Source organism: Carcharhinus amblyrhynchos, chromosome 10, assembly GCF_965287045.1.
Source record: "Carcharhinus amblyrhynchos chromosome 10, sCarAmb.v2.hapA, whole genome shotgun sequence".
In the NCBI taxonomy this organism is placed as follows: Eukaryota; Metazoa; Chordata; class Chondrichthyes; order Carcharhiniformes; family Carcharhinidae; genus Carcharhinus; species Carcharhinus amblyrhynchos.
The window spans coordinates 35,456,761-35,466,972 of record NC_137333.1 but is presented as its reverse complement, the minus strand read 5'-3'; positions in this window follow the sequence as shown (position 1 = coordinate 35,466,972).

Genomic DNA, 10,212 nt, shown 5'->3' with positions numbered 1-10,212 from the left:
CTCACCACTTTGCTCATCTCAGTCCTAAAAGGTTTACCCCGTATCCATAGACTATGACTCCTGGTTCTGGACATTCCATCATTGGGAACATCCTCCCTGCATCTATCGTATCTAGTCCTGTTAGAATTTTGTAGCTTTTTAATGAAATCCCCACTCATTCTTCTAAACCCCAGCAAGTATAATTTTAACCAACGCAATCACTCCTCATATAACCCAGGAATTAGTCTGGTAAACCTTCTCTGCACTCCCTCTACAGCAACAGCATAATTCCTTACATAAGGAGACCAAAACTGCACATAACCCTTTGGGGTGTGGCCTCATCAAGGCCCTGTAAAATTGCAGCAAGACACCCTGGTTCCTCTACTCGAATCCTCTCACTATTAAGTCCAACATACCATTTGCCTTTTTTGCTGCCAGCTTCACTTCAACACTTTTGCTTGTGTTTGGAAACATAGTCTGGTGCCATGGGATCCCAAATTGAGTACCTGTGTAAGTGTTACTCGATAGCACTGTCGACGACACTGGGCAGAGTTCCTGCTGGCGGGTTCAATAGTAGACAAGGTTGGGGGAATTTGGTGTGAATTTTTCACGGGGTATGACTCCATTTTTAGAACTGTGGGCCTTGGAGAAACATGACACGGACTTGAAAAGTTAATTATGTTTCTCTCTCTACAGATACTGCCAGACCTGCTGAGTTATATCCGCATTTTCTGTTTTATTTCAGATTTCTAGCATCTGCAGTGTTTTGCTTTTATGTTAGTATAATATGGGACTGTTGTCAAGTGGGGAATTGATTCACTAGCATCTCAACCATATGAGTTGATCATTGAAACCTGGTTAGTCAGGAATCTTTTCTCTTCCCATCCGCTTTTTCCCTCCTCCTCTTCCACTCTGTTATTTCCTCCTTTCCTTCTCTTCCTCTTCCTTCTCTTCAGCTGCTTGCTGTATATTTAGTGGCAGCATGGTGAAGCTTTTTTTCATTCATTTGGGAAACGTGAGCATTGGTAGCATTTATTGCCCACCCCTAATTGCCTCCTGAAATGAATGGTTTGCACAGCCATTTGAAAGGCAGTTAAGAGTCAACCACATTGCTGTGGGTCTGGAGTCACATACAGAGAAAACCAGATAAAGTTGGCAGATTTCCTTCCCAAAAGGACATTAGTGAGCTAGATGAGTTTTTCTGATAATAATGACATGGTTATCATTGAATTCCAGATTTTTCGTTAATTCAAATTTCACATGTGGGATTTGAACCCAAGTCCCCAGTTACCCCAGGTCTCCAGATTACTAGTCCAGTAACAATATCACTGCACCACCACCTCCCTCTGCCTGTATCAAATCACATTGAATTTTCACATGGGCACTTGTAAATATGCAAAGGTCCTGTGCAGCAGAGTGGTCATGCATTGTTTAAACATCCCAATGGTTTTCTTGATCACATTTCATTTGACAGCACGTTTTTAATCATCACGAACATGCTGCCAATGTGTGCATGAGATACACACCAGAATTGTGAGCCTTGTTATCAGTAGGTAGCCTTTGTCACCCAGTTGCTACCCTCTAGTTTGTGACAGTTGATATGTTTTAACAATTTGAAATGTTTTGGTCAAAATGCAGTATGCACACAAAGGCTGGCACAGGTCAGGCCATCAGCTCTGTCAACGCCTGAAAAGAGAGAGTTACACAATCAGGGGTAGATCCTTCAAACGAACTCTAGTCTATCCAACAGGTAATTCTGAAACTCAAGCCTATCTTTCCTTAGGCCAAAAGCCAATGAACCTGCTGTTCATTGCATGTGCTAATGAGGGCTTAGGTGATTTGAAAGTGCTTTAAGGGAGTTTACAAGCTCTAACTTAGAATACAAAAAGCTATTTTTTTCCCGTCCTTAACTTTCTTCTTGAAAACTAGAATCATTGAAGTAACACTACAGTGCAGAAAGAGGCCCTTCGGCCCATCGAGTCTGCACTGACCACAATCCCACCCAGGCCCTCCCCCCACATCCCTTCATATTTTACCCACTAATCCCTCTAACCTACACATCCCTGGACACTAAGGGGCAATTTTATCATGGCCAATCAACCTAACCCACACATCTTTGAACTGTGTGAAGAAACTGGAGCACTCAGAGGAAACCCATGCATACACGAGGAAAACGTGCAAACTCCACACAGACAGTGATCCGAGCCGGGAATCGAACCCAGGTCTCTGGAGCTGTGAAGCAGCAGTGCTAACCACTGTGCTACCGTGCCGCCCTATTATAACTATTATAACAATTTGAAACATTGCAGTGGTCAAAGCAAACACATAATTCATTTATCACAAAATCTGTCTATCGATACATTGGTTTTATAGTTTCATACAGTGAAAATCAAGTAACAATACATTGGCAGAAGTATGTTCCTTGTCTATTTCTCATTGTTAACTAAGTCAGATAAGCTGATGAAATACAGAAAAAGCTGCCCAAAGGATGATGTCATCAATGTTCATTGTGATCAGCACCATTCAGAACTCTTCAAATAATGTAACAGTTTGTATCAACATGTGGCAAGAACCGAACAACATTCAGGTTTGGGCTGATAAACGGCAAGTAACGTTTGCCTCACAAGTGCCAGGCAATGACCATCTTCAGCAAGAGGGAATATAACAATTTCCCCTTGACAATCTATTACCTTTTCATTGGTGTACTCCCCTGTTAACAATATCCTAGGGCAACTATTGATCAGAAACTGAACTGGGCCAGTTACATGACTACCGTGGCTGCAAGATCAAGTCCGAGGCTAGATATTCTGTGGTGAGTAACTCACCACCTGACTCTGCAAAAGCATCTGCAAGACACAAGGCAGGAATTTGATGGAATACTTGCCTGGACGTGTGCAGTTCCAACAACATTCAACAAGCTCAAAAACATCCAGGACAAAGTAGCCCATTTGATTGGCACCTCATCCATTATCTTAAACATTCACTTTCTCCACAACCACAGTTGTACAGTATCAGCAGTGTGATGCTGCTGATACTGAAGATTCACTGCAGCAGCTCACAAGGGTTCCTTCAGCACCATCTCTCAAACCCACAAGCCTGATTATCTAGAAGGGCAAGGACAGCAGATGCTTGGGAACACCACCACTGGCAAGTTCCCTTCCAAATCACACACCATCCTAACTTGGTACAATGTCATTTTTCCTTCAGTGTCACTGGATTTAAATCCTGGAATTTCTTTCCTACCAGCACAGTGGGTGTACCTGCACTAGATGGACTGCAATAGGTCAAGGAGGTGGCAATGAGTGATGAGAACTAAATGCTGACCTTGCCAGCTATGCTCACATACCATTAAAGAATAAAAAAAAGTAATCTAGAAAGTAGCTGGGGAAAAAGCTTTTCCTTTTCCAATTATCTAATTTAACAGTTGCCATTTTTCTATAAGAAGACTTTAAAACTCCTACGCATTGTTATTTGCTATTTAGAACATCTGCTGTAATCAGATGCCTAATGTTGCTGTAATTTTATATTCCACTGCCGACCCCACCTGGACTTCCACACAAACATTTCCTAATCATCAAGTTCTCTGGGAGAGCAATCAGGCCCAAATGCTCCAGCGAGATGCTCAGAATATTTAGAACTGGCTCAAACCTTGATGCATGTTTGCTTCCTGCCTGGCAGAGGTAAAGGCATTTTTGTGGATCTCTTCTCCTGTTGCCATTTCTGCACTCGCCCCTCAGGCCTTCCACATATGCTGAGTGTTTATGCCATAATCCAGAAAGGATTATATAACGACAGTTCAGCATCAAAACTAAGTACCATTCAATGGAAAGCAGCTTTAAGGTTCTGCATCTCGCAGGTAAGAGGTGGAATTATTGGCCCTGTTCATATCCCATTGCTTCTCTATTTGGAAAAGTGCCTTTAATTTGGAGAACTTCATGAAAATAGAGTTTGGGATATTCAATGCAGGCAGCAAACATTAAGTAGGAATGTGATGCAATGTTTTTGTGCCACTCTACCCACACTCAGGCTAACTGAACTTTCATATTACATCGTGAAACCACTTTGGAAATCCAGAATATGGAGCAAAATTCAATCTTTAAGCCATCCTCAAAAGGGTGAGTCCCCACTTCCAACATTTGGAAATGTTCTGAGGTCATTTCAAACTAATTTCAACTCCGGGATATTTCAATTGGTTCTGATCTTAATAAGTTCCATGCATACACTGTGTAATTCAATGAGATTTAATCTAAAACTAAGCAATCCCAAGCTTTGAGATGTTATTAAAAATTTCAGAAAAATTCAGAGTGCCTGACCTTCAGCTTTAGCATTGTAAAGACTTCAAATTCAAGCCATTGGATTTTATGAGCATCTTGCCTGGCATATTGTGCAGCAGTGAACTAAGTTTCAGTTATCTTCAAAATTTATTGTTCCTCTCTGCTGAGTAAGAACTTTCAGTTATGTATGTCTAAAATTTTATTTATTTAACTGATCTAACATCAATTAACAGGCTTGGTGTTTAAGAAGGGGTAGAAATCTTCAAACATTTGTGGTAAAATATAACATAACATTGAAACCTAGATGTTTCTTTTCGCTTAAAGTAAAACTTTCTGTTCAACTTCTGATGAGACTTTATAATTATCACTTGAATACTTTTCTTGATTGGGATATTGAATGCCCTGCATTTTCAAATAAAGTACATTGCACATGATCTATCCAACTCTTTTTTAGTTCATTTGCCTGAAGGCACCACGGTTATGTCGCTTAAAAAAGCAAAACATTCCCCTTAAATTTTGTCCACATACTCCCAAAATAGCCATGAATTTGAACAGTACCAGACTTTTGGAACAATTGACCAGTTGCATATCCAACATGGAAGTAATTACCTCAGAGTGATGACAGCACAGTGAAGTAGATTATAATCCTGGCCCTTTTTGGGACTATTCCATGTGTACTCAGATGATTACTTGGTTAAGAAATACAGGCTCTACATGCACTTAAATGGGTGAAAATAACCGATCTAACTCTTCCCGAAATAAAAGAACCACCAGAGAATATTACCAGCCTCCAGATTGTCTTTTTAACGTGTTTTAACCAGATTATAAAACCTGCATGTTATGAGGGTCCAGTCATTTCTCTGAGCTGAGTTGTTGAGTTTGGATACAGAAGGATAAGTTTGTTAAAGAACCAAACTTGCGATTCATTTTGATGGTGAATCAATTGGATTATTGACAGTTCTAGAAAAAGGAAGTTCATTCTTATTTTTAATAGGGAATCAAAGTCTTATTAATGTTACAGAAAAATATTTAAGATATTCATTAATATTTAAAGTAGTATTCCCCTTATATCCTCAACGAGAATGCCCCTTAGTTAAACCATGTTTAGCAAGATATCTCCTTCCCAATTAAGGGAAGAACTACCATTATTACCCTACAGCAATTATACCTTTAACATGAGAGACGTTGGGAGTCAATCTAATAAAACTAAAAATCCTAGTTTGAATATTTATACCATAAAAGAACTGAATCAGCAGGAAACATGTTGAGCTCTCATGCTGGATAACATCCTTTATTTTCATCAACATCCTTAAAAGGAACAGGATACAAGGAGCTATGGATAGTGGTCATTTTCCTGTAACGCTCAGTTTCCAGGAATCAGTTCACCAATTATTTAGGATCATCCTTAAGGTTATCCATTGTTAGATTGTGATATCTTACAACCTACCAATGCCTGACTGAGGTGATGTAAAGGCTAGTTTCAGTTTTTTCAGAATAGTCTTGTGTTAGAGAATACATCATATCCAGTACCACAGGATGCTGTTGTCCTTGAACACACAATTATGCCCATGTGTGTTTATAAAATTTAAACCCATGTTTAGCAGATGAACTTTATTTTTAACTTTTAATCCTTATCACATGGAAGAATCATTCTTTTAAATCATGTTACTCCTTCTTTATAGCTGAATTCCCTTATAACTTTATATATGGATGCCCATTCTGTCCATGCCAGCTCTCAATTCATCCCACTTCCCTACCTTTTCCCTGCAGCTGTGTAAATGTTTTCTCTTTAGATAATTATACAATTCTCTTTGAAAGCCATGATTGAATCTGCCTCCATCACACTCCCAGGTAATGCTTTGCAGGTTCTAACCACTTACTGCATGACAAGTTTTCCTTGTGTCATGGCGGCTAATTACTTTACATCGGTGTCTTCTGTTTCTGGATTCTTCAACCAACGGGAACAATGGAAACCTTAGGGTTTTGAACACCTCCAGCAAATCTCCTTTCATCCTTCTCTCCTTTCAGGAGAACAACCCAACTTCTCCAATCCATTCCGATAACCAATCTCCAATCAATCCAGCCTCCAAAACAGCACTTCGGGCGTTTTTACACCAGATGGACTGCAGCAGTTCAGGAAAATGGCTCACTACCACCTTTTGAAGGGAACTTTAGGGATGAACAACAAATGGTAGCTTTGCTATTCTTTTCTGTTGACATCCCATGAAAGAATAGAAAAAGCTGAAGCCTTCTATCAATTTTACTGGGCCAGATCCATTCCTAATCCATTGGAATTGTCCCCCCAAATTAATTATTTGAATTCTGAATAGCTCCCAATCATTTTCTATAACTAATCTAAAACTCAATATTATGATCAGTGTCATGTAAATGTTCCTCTATTGCCATTGATTCACTTGTCCCATTTCATTCCTGGGAACAAGAGCCAGCAGTGCCCCCTTAGATATCAGATTGGAAACTTACCGATGTAGAAAATTCTCTTGAATACACATAAAACTCTTTCTGCTCTTTGCTCATCATTTTATTATTATTCCAATCCATATTAGGATAATTAAAGTCCCCCATTATAACTACTCTGATGATTGTAAATGTGTTCCTTTGCAATGTTAACAATAGCTGATAGCCTATTCAAGACACCCACTAGTGTCATGCTGCCTCTATTGTGTTTATCCTACCTTTGACCCCTCTAGAATATCACTGCGCTTTCTGAATCCTCTTCCTGCCTTCCTGCACAGCTGAGTCAGCGGTACCATGGACTTGACTCTGGCTGCACTCCTCAGACGAAGCATCACCCTCTCCGTATTCAGAACGGAATACCGGTTAGAACTGAGATGTACTCAAGAGGCTCCTTTCCAATCCTCCTTAACTGCCTGGTGGTCAACCATCTCTCTTTTCCTGCACACCTTTACCCAGAAACATGCTATTGCTATTCTATTGCTCTCCGCATCATGGATACCTTGCAGTGATTCTAGCTATCATGCAATCTCCGAAACCTGGAGTTCAAGTTACTCCAGTTGATGATATTTCTTAATTGTGAAGTTTCCATATGTTACACAACTAGAAGATTAAGGATCTTTGCAATGCCTCTATATGTTAGATTAACTAAATTTAACATACACAGACTAAAGATTTATGTGCCTTCCACACTTTTAGGTTTTTTTACCCTGCCCCTAATGTTCATAACCACCTTGTGCCTTTTTGTCTTCTCACACCTTTGAATGAACAAACCCAAAGTGAGAAGCATCCCCCCCAGACCAATAATCCAACTATTCAAAAGTTATCCTTGCCATTTTTCCATCTTCCACACTCATGAACTTAAGATTGTTCAAATGTCTGTTGCCAAAATCAGAACTTGCACTCAGCCCTGCTCATTCATCACTCCTATGCTTGCAAGCTTACATTGTCTCCTTCTTGCATGTCTTTATTTAAAAAAGAAAATCATCCCTTCATCTTGTGCTTTCTACCTCTGTAAACCCCACCAGACCAGCATACACAGAACTCAATTTTGCTGCAATGCTGTGCCCTTGTCCTTCATTCACTTCCTTCAACTCACCATTGATGACTTTTTAAAAAATTGATTTGTGGGACATGCTTATCACTGGCTGGCCAGCACTTATTGCCCATCCCTATTTGTCATATTTAGAGGGCAGCTGAGAATCAACCACATTGCTGTGGCTCTGGAGTCATATGTAGGCCAGACCAGGAAAGGACAACAGATTTGCTTCCCTAAAGGACATTAGTGAACTAGATGGATTTTTCCAACAATCAATAATGGTTTCATGGTCATCAGTAGAATCTTACTTCCAGATATTTGTTTTATTGAATTTAAATTCCACCATCTACCATGGCAGATTCAAACCCGGGTCCCCAGAACATTAGCTGAGTTTCTGGATTAATAGTTTAGCAACAATATCTCTAGATCATCGCTTCCCTTGTTATCCCCTCAGCCATCTGAGGCCTGAGCTCTGGAATTTCTTCCCTAAACCCATTCTGACAGTGCTCACACTTAAAAGTTTATTAAAATTAAAAGTTTATTAAATTAGAGTTCTTAATTGGCTGTAAAGAAATTTAGGGCATCTTGAGTTATGGAAAGACACTATACATATGTTATTTCTTTTTTATTTGCAATATCTTTGCAGGGTGGTGGTAGTGGTGGTGGTTGTGGAGTGGGGGTGGGGGTGGCGGTAGCAGTGAATTGGAGTGGAGTGGGGGTGGTGGGGGTGGAATGGGAGTGGGGGTGGGGTTGGAATGGGAGTAGGGGAGGAAGGTGGTGGTGGCAGCAGCAGTTGCACAGGAAAAGCTTGTTATAATGGTAACACTCTGGCAGATACTTATAATTGCTTCACTTGTCCAAAGGTCACTCTCCACCACTGTCCTAACCCAGCTAGTTAAGTAGTCATTGCTCTCATTCATTATTAGTGTGCTTTTACTATGCACTAACCGGATGAGGCAATTAGACCCCTCAAGTAATCAACTGGACGTAAAGGACTTTTGGCATATCCTGAGGATAAGGCCTGGAACCAAGCTCGTGCCTGAGTCTTCTGGATAAAGAGCAGTTGATTGTCCAGAGGAGTCGTTCTTACAGAGAGTGCTGTCTCAGGAAACTTTGGAACCACAACCCTTTTCATTCATTTAAATTAATTCCAGAAGTTGTGGACTTGTAAGTTGCCGATCAGTGCTCCCTTTGACCACTATCTGAATTGAAACTCTAAATCAGGGTAACAGACCTATGAAGGCACAGGGAAAATGATTAAAGAAAAGTGCAGGAAAAACATTTGTAGGCTTCAGAAAAAAGTCTGATGATAATCTGTGATGATCATTAGCCAAAAGTGAGTCTGCTCCCACACTGAACAGATGAGAACCATTAAATCTTATTTGATGTTAAATTCACTACAGAGGTTAAGAATCAGATTGGTTGTTAATATTTTGTTCTCTGTATAATTAAATCAATCCACATAGTATTCTAGGATGTAGTGTAAAATAGCAATTATTAATAGTTAACTCATTATTATGCCAGGTACGTCTGAAATTGTATTATAGACATCCTTTGAGGAAGTAAACAGGCTCATAATAATCTTTTATGGTTAATAAAAACAGTTATTTGCATTACACTTTCTTATTAATACACCTGAACATTTTGCACAAATACCTTTGACAGTACTGGTATCCATACTGAGATAATGAGGAACGAACTACAAGATCTAGCCAGTGGGTAAATGATTAACCATTGCAGGTTCCTTTATAGCCCTCTCCCAACACCTTTTCTAAATCAGAGGCAGAAGATTATTATATCTTATTTAATTGTTTCCTTGATGAAACATCCTTTCCATCATGATAATATGTCCCAACACTGGTAACATCAAATGTACTACTGTAAATTATTAACTAGCTGTAACGGATCCTGTAGCTTCATTTACCCACTACCAGTTTTTTAATGTTCTCTTTAGGGGAAGTGAATGTCTCTGGCAAAGCTCATCTCTTATTGGCCTTGAAAAATTAATGGTGAGCTCCTTCCTTGAATCATAGAACCATAGAATCGTAGAACTTCTACAGTGCAGAAGGAGGCTATTTGATCTATTGCATCTGCATCGACTTTCTGACAAAGCATCTTACCCATGGCCATTTCCACTCTATTTGCTTAACCCCAAGCATTTTGCCCGCTAATTCCACTAACTTACATATTGGACAATTTAGTATGGCCAATCCACCTAACCCACATATCTTTGGACTGTGGGAGGAAACCTGGGCACCTGGAGGAAACCCACGCGCACATAAGGAGAATATGCAAGCTCCACACAGACAGCCATCCAAAGATGGAATCAAACCCTGGTCCCTGGCACTATGAGGCAACAGTGCTAACCACAGTGCCACCGTGTCACCTGATGATCCATACAGTTTATCTGTTGTAGGTACTTGCACAGTTCTGCTAGGAAGACAGCTA